This window comes from Pseudorasbora parva, unplaced genomic scaffold (assembly GCF_024679245.1).
Source record: "Pseudorasbora parva isolate DD20220531a unplaced genomic scaffold, ASM2467924v1 scaffold_88, whole genome shotgun sequence".
In the NCBI taxonomy this organism is placed as follows: Eukaryota; Metazoa; Chordata; class Actinopteri; order Cypriniformes; family Gobionidae; genus Pseudorasbora; species Pseudorasbora parva.
In genome coordinates, this window is record NW_027125122.1 from 27243 (window position 1) to 34582 (window position 7340).

At 38.4% G+C, this 7340-nt stretch overlaps 1 long non-coding RNA gene across 2 annotated transcripts; it reads left to right on the forward strand.

The window, feature by feature from the left end:
* The first annotated feature begins 678 nt into the window (after positions 1-678).
* Positions 679-5636, forward strand: LOC137068545 (uncharacterized). Of its 2 annotated transcripts, XR_010904255.1 has the most exons (5): positions 679-708; positions 1736-1845; positions 2008-2116; positions 4163-4232; positions 5535-5636. It is a non-coding gene; the product is annotated as an uncharacterized lncRNA (long non-coding RNA). The 2 variants fall into 2 exon arrangements; XR_010904254.1 differs by lacking the exon at positions 679-708 and having other exon boundaries at positions 1647-1845.
* Positions 5637-7340: the final 1704 nt, after the last annotated feature.

Below are 7340 nucleotides of genomic sequence, written 5' to 3' on the forward strand. Positions count from 1 at the left end.
GCCCCATAATCACAGCCCAATGGAGCAGTTTCAGACTCATATTCTGACTAGAATTGAGTATGACCACATCAGGCTACATTAACTCATGATTATCTGTGCGTTAATTAAGAATAAATTAATGCATATTAGTGCACCTGTACTATAAAGTGTTAACAAACATGAAAAATAAAATAAAATAAATATTTGATGTTCTGTGGAAAGCCAACCTTTCTTCATTCAGTGGGTATTATACATATATTTTGTTTACACAGTAAAATTCACAGAATTCCTAAAAAAAATATGTTGTCTCTAAGACTTAGAGACTATTTTTGTCACGTCCAACATGACAAATGTATATTACATTTTTTAAATGTCTGGAATCCTTTATTTATTTATGTAAGTATGTATGTATGTATTTATTTATTTATATAATAGGCTATAATGGTATTAAATGGGTCATTTTTTGGGTCATGAATCATGAATCAATACGTTGATTCATAACCGTTCAAATCTTCAGCCTGTCCTCCTACGAAACACGACCACATAGGTCGTTTGTGCATGTAGCGTATTACGATCTATAGTCACGTTTTAAAGTGACGCGCCCTCTAGCTGTCTGATTAATAATGACAGTCTCGTTGTCGGGTGTGTCGTCATCAAATGAACTTTGACCGTCGTTGTCAATAAAAAATGAGATGAGAGGAAGGAGTCACCCTGAACTTTGTAATCCAGGTGGGTTTTATTTTGTTCTTTTTAAATTATCATTCTGATTGTCTGCAATTCATGTGTAAGTGCAGTATGATGTTTACAAATCAGTTGCAAATGCCTCCGAACGAACGCGATTTTACCATAGTAACGTTAACTGTTGCTCAATCCTGTTAGTAAAAGCCAGGTGACCACAAAGCTTACCATGTTTTTACCACAGCAACTGTGGTTTCACTGTGTACTATTTGAAAAGCATAACACAACACTTACAATTGTTTTACCTCAGTATCCATAGTTACTGTAGTATTAGTAGTTAAAGCATGGTACCATACCATGATTTTAACACAGTAACTGTTTTTACTGTGTACTATTTGTATTTAAGCACTATGACTACACTTACCATGGTTTCACTACAGTAACTGTAGTTTTACTGTGGTACGTGTAGCTAAAGCACAGTAACCATGGCACTTACCATGGTTTTACCTCAGTAATCATAGTTTTACTGTGGTGTTTGTAGATAAAACAGTAACCAAAACCTATACCATCGTTTTTACCACAATAACCAGAGTTTTACTGTGGTATTTGTCATTAAAGCACTGTAACCACAACACTTACTATGCTTTTAAAGCAGTAACCATAGTTTTTTTCTGTGGTAGCTGTAGTAAAAAAGCATAGTAACACAAAACCTTACCATAGTTTCACAACAATGACTACAACACTTGCCATGCCTTTAATGCTTTTTTGTTATTCAATATTTATGTTATTTTAATTTAATATTTTTCTGTCTTGCAGTTTCTTCAGATCACCTGTTCCTCCATCTCCATCTCCCACAGCAACCTTAAATCCAACAGTTATTTTAAGAAGCCATCTCTTGCAAAAGCTCACTTTCTATCTATCTATCTATCTATCTATCTATCTATCTATCTATCTATCTATCTATCTATCTGTCCGTCTGTTTGTCTGTCGGTCTGTCTGTCTGTCTGTCTCTGTATTTTGTAATTCATCTACACATATCTTGGCATATTTTTAAAACTCAAAATCTAATTTTGACCAGTTATGTCAGAAAGCTGCTACAGGGAACTTGAACTCAAAGCTCCCTATGCTGATCTTGAAGAAGCTGCAATGGAGGCTGAACAAGTCCTTTAAAGGTTCAGCCCTTCACAGGTAATGGTGAACACATTTAACTTTAACAGATTTGTTTTTAAGGAATGCATCTTTATTATGTTATGTGTTATTAACTTTCCTTAAAGTCCTTCCTCTTATATATATTGGTCACAGATCATTTTTAACACTGCCTCAACATGTATATATTTCTCTTTGTTTCAGCTGAAAAGGAAGTGATGTCAAGGGCTTGTTTAACCTGTCTTGTTCGTGGAGTGGGATGAATTTGGCGGTTTATGGAGAAGACTGAAGAAAAGTAGAAAAAGCTGCAACGGTAAATATTTCCAGTGGTATGTCTGTGTTTGTCGTAACCCTTGATTGAACATCACTGCATTTACATTTTGAGCAGCATTGGAGGTTTCTTAAACATAACATATCACACTGCTCCATCAGTAAGAACCTAATAAAGCAGGGTTAGTCAAACTCGGTCCTGGAGGACCACTGTCCTGCAGAGTTTAGCTCCAAACCTAATCAAACACACCTTCCTGTGATTTTCTAGTGATCCTGAATAGAGGGAATGCACGTGGCGTCATCGTCAGCTGGAGCGACTGTGATTACGCCCCGCTGAGTGGCAGAAAGAGTGAGAGGCAGCATTGGTTTACAGCGTGAATGCAGCGAAAACTCACAAAACCATGCTCGGCGCCAGAAGGGGGGTAGGGGGAAGGCTTGTCCATGGACCGCATAGAAATCGCTGTTCTGAGCTTGAGACGGACTTGATAATAGCGTGTCATTTTCTCACTCAAACCACTGCCAACTGCTGCAGCTTCTGCTTTTAGAGTGAAACGCTGCACATAACTGTTTGTCTAGGATATATAATCCTCTGTAATAATTCGTAATAATTGCATATTATCAGTGAAAAGGAGCTAGCAAAAGATCCAGTGTGTATCTGAATTTGCACTCGTCAAATGATTACATTTCCAATGTGTTTTCGCCTCGGTGACTTCTACAACAGAATTGGCCAATCACAGGTGTTCAATTTGTAATCACTCACCGCTCGAGCGTTTGTCCAGGCGCTGAGTTCAGCTAAACACGCGCAGAAATCCTCTGTAAGTGCAGACATTGTGAAAATAAGAGCTTCATTGTCACTGAAACGTCACTGCGGAACTTTGTGAGATTGCGTTTATTGAATGAGTGACAGCTTTTAGTGAATATAAAGTATATTACCACCACTACATGCTTCAAAACACTGACCCATCCACATATACATGCGGGATTCACTTGAAAAATGTGATGAATGGCAGTTATAAACATTCTTGTCGAAATGAGGCTCCTAAAAATGTCAGGAAAACACGATTCCTGGCTGCTTATCATTATCCATGGATCACTGAATCTTTGTAAGTTGTAAGGATCGTTTGCTCTACTCGTGTTTTCCTCCATTAACTCCAGTCACGCAGCAGCTCTTCTGCCACTCAACCCCGGCTGAGGGGGCGTGTTACGGCGGGAAAGTGACGTCGATGCATTACCTCTATACCTTGATTAGCTTGCTCAGGTGTGTTTGATCAGGGCTGGAGCTAAACTCTGCAGGACAGTGGCCCTCCAGGACAGAGTTTGAGGAACCCTGTAAAACATGTCATGTCGACGTAGTAGTAGTTCAAACAGATTGTTTATATATGTAAACACGCACTACACCTTACGTCTTTTGCAATGTCTCGTGCATGACATAACATTATAAAAAGTCGGGGCTCAAGTTAAAATCAGTTCAACTTCTCATCTCGAGACCTTGCGGGTTATTTTCCCATTCCACTGCCCGCAACTCGCGTTTTTCAAAGCAAACACGCTTTCTGTGTGAAAAAGGCCATGATTCATTGTCTCGCTATCACCAGAACAATCTCAATTTAAGATTGAACATTGGTCTGGGGAGTCTGCTCAGTATTTTCTACTGCACAAGAGGCATGATCAATGGGCCTAATTCAAATGACTTTGTTTGCAATTGATAGTCCATCAAACAATCAGACCACAAGAGGCGTGAGCAATAAGCATCGACCTATCGCTTCTCTATCCGTCATCGTGTTAAATCCACCAATAGCCTACCTGGTGGATAAGCCAGTCTGTGATTGGTTTCCGCAAAAGTGTGTAACAGCGCAGTAGAAATGAATGTGCAGGTTTCCAGACTGAGCTGCAGGGTGAAATCAAATCGCTGGCAGGTCGGGCTGGGTTTATCCAGTCTACATACTTCATACAACCGCAATAGGGATATTAGACAATGTTGTCTGCAATTTTAAGTGACAAAGCTTTATAAAGTCAGGATTCTGATTTATTGTCAATGTTTTTATTGTTTCTCATTTATTTTAATAAAATTATCTTTTATCCTGTCTTGCAGGTTTTCTCATGGATTGTTCATTCTCTATCAGCTCTCGGCATTATCAAACCCAATGGCCCCTTTGCTAACAGTAATCACTCACTCAGGGTGTGTTCACACTTGTAGTTCGGTTCGTTTGGTTAGTTTGGTCCGGACCAAAAAACAAAAACAAACATAAGAGTCCTGGTCCGCTTAGCGTTCACACGGGCATTTTTAACAGCGAACCTAAAGTTACCGAACCAAAGGCACAGGGAGACGCTCACAACCTGATTGGTCGGCTTATATGACGTAGGAGCTCGTTTACCGAACATGCAAAACAATGCTGTGTGCGGATTACACGCGCGGGCATTTTATGCGTGTACATATGGCATTATTTTTTACCAGAGAACTCATGAAGAGCTCATGAAATGTTCACAATATTCAAAACAACGCTGTGTGCTGGATTAAATGCGATCATTTTATGCATGTAACACATATGGCATTATTTTTTACCTGAGAACTCATGAAGAGCTCATGAAATGTTCAAAACAACGCTGTGTGCTGGATTAAACGCGATCATTTTATGCGTGTACATGTGGCATTATTTTTACCCGCTGAGAACTCATGAAGAGCTCATAAAATGTTCAAAACATTCAAAACAGCAGCAGTATTTCCTCCGTTGTGCAGAACAGAGACGGCCGCTGTCGTCTGTACCTGCTAATAATGGGCAACACAGGAACTTTGATGAGAAGAGCCAGGTCTGCTTTTTGTGTGTTTTTTCTAGCATTTTCGAAACATGCTCGTCAGAACAAATATTGATGAGGCTCTTCCTCGTTGCTCTACGTTTGCCCTCTAACGTTAAAGTTACTCATTTTGGATACACCGATCTTTCCGCGTCGTCAAATCAGCTGCATTATGCGTGGCATCTTGTGACATTATACGTCCGGTTTTTGGTCCGTTTACATGTCTTTGGTCCGTGTTGCGTTCATATATCAATCGAACCGCACCAGAGTTCGTTTGGAAGCGGACCGAGACCCATCTTTTTAGCGGTCTCGGTCCGCTTGTTTGGTGCGCACCAGAGTTCGGGTGGCAGCGTTCACATATGTTCAAATGAACCGCACTAACCGAGCAACCGCACCAGGGTTCGTTTTAATCGAACCAAACATGACAAAATCGATGTGTGAACGCACCCGCACTCTCACTCGCTCACACTCACTCACTCACTCACTCACACGCTCGCTCGCTTGCTCACTCACTCACTCACTCACTCTCACACACACACACACACACACACACACACACAAACACTTTCTGCCAACTTCTGCTTATAGCATCTCTACATCTATTAATTTCTCCTCTACAGTGAACAGTCCCAAATTATAAGCAACTTTTTGTGTTTTTCTTTACTTTATAGTGGCACAATCTGGAGAAGTACCTGGGTGGCAGAGGATGCTGTGCTGGGCACTTATGTTTCTCTTTAAACAGTTTGACATATCAATAAACATTGTGAAATGACTACAAAATGTGTGCATTCATTGTTTTGTTTTTTACTTTTAACTTTTTTTTAATTCTTAAACTAGTAGAGCTAAGAATGGCAAAAGGTTTTCAGGAAACAGTGATTAAATTTATACTGTAAATACACTATAAATACACTGTAAATATTACATAAGCACTTTATTTAAATATTAGCTGCACTTATCTTTGGTCTTATCTTTAGAGTAGTAGTTTTTTGTAAAACAAAGGACATTTTTTTTAATGTTTATTTGTCATACAGTATACAACTGCAGAATGTTTGAACTTAAAAGTTGTGCATTAATTAATAGTTGGGTAATGTATACAATGGAAACCATTAGGCCCTTGCTTGGGGTGAAAAAAATCACTATAATCAACAAATCTATTGCTGCATCAGGTCAACCCCCCAAATGCAATCTGTCATTTTAGTTGTATTATATTTAATGGGGACAAATACATGTTTAACTGATAATCTGTTTATTCATCACAAGTCCCTGAAAGAACGTGTCATAAAATACCATATATGGGCAAGGAAGTGTGACGCATCTCCTCAACTGAGTTGTCATTGGCTTTGACTTTTTCCGGCACCGACAGGACTGGTTGTGGTTGGACAATCTTTTAACCCGTATTAAAAAAAGGTTAATGTTGCAAAGTACGTTTTGTTGTTATTATTAAGTCAGTAATGCATTCAGTTAACAATGCGGTGTTGCTATGTTGTGAGAAATTACCTCTTTACCAAGATCCTAACCCTAACCCTAAGGGTAACTTCACTGAACTACAAACTAAGACGATGGCGTTCCATCGATATAGTGACAGAGGCTTATGGGTAATGCAGTTTAAAACGTGTAAGAAAGAAATTTGGAAACATTACTATCTTTAATGAGCAAAGGGATATCTAATCATGTTCATTGTGTAAACCTCTATGAGATATTTGAGAGGCAGGCTGAATTTAGTATTTTACTTGAGCATTTAAAAAAAAAAAAAACTTTATATCACCTTTTGATAGATAGATGATAGATAGATAGATAGATAGATAGATAGATAGATAGATAGATAGATAGATAGATAGATAGATAGATAGATAGATAGATAGATGATGGATGGATGGATGGATGGATGGATGAATAGATAGATAGATAGATAGATAGATAGATAGATAGATAGATAGATAGATAGATAGATAGATAGATAGATAGATAGATAGATAGATAGATAGATAGATAGATAGATAGATAGATTTGAAAACGGTGACCAACATTAATTAGTTGTCATACAAATTTTCTTTTTGAATTTATCATCAGACTTTGATGCTCTTCTAGGGGACTATACTTGGCCCCTGGGGATGGCAGGGCAGTAAAACACACACAGATGTATACTTATCATGTGTGTAGTGTCACATTTATATTGTCTTTTAAACAACTTTTAATCTTTCATTCAGTCATAGTTAACAACAGAACGAGAATATACCCCCAAAGTTATCAAATGCTCATATAGAACATGCTTCTCAATTTATTTAGTTAGAACAAGAATACAGTGTTAACAATAAACAAAGACATCTATTTAAACAACCAATACACCTTGTGACACTTCATTGTACTATGTGCATGTTCATCTTTCTTGCATAGCACAGGGTCCATGTTGATCTTTCTCTGGTACGTCACCCTCAGTGTGTCTGAAGTGTCTGTAACAATATAGCTGATACAATCTC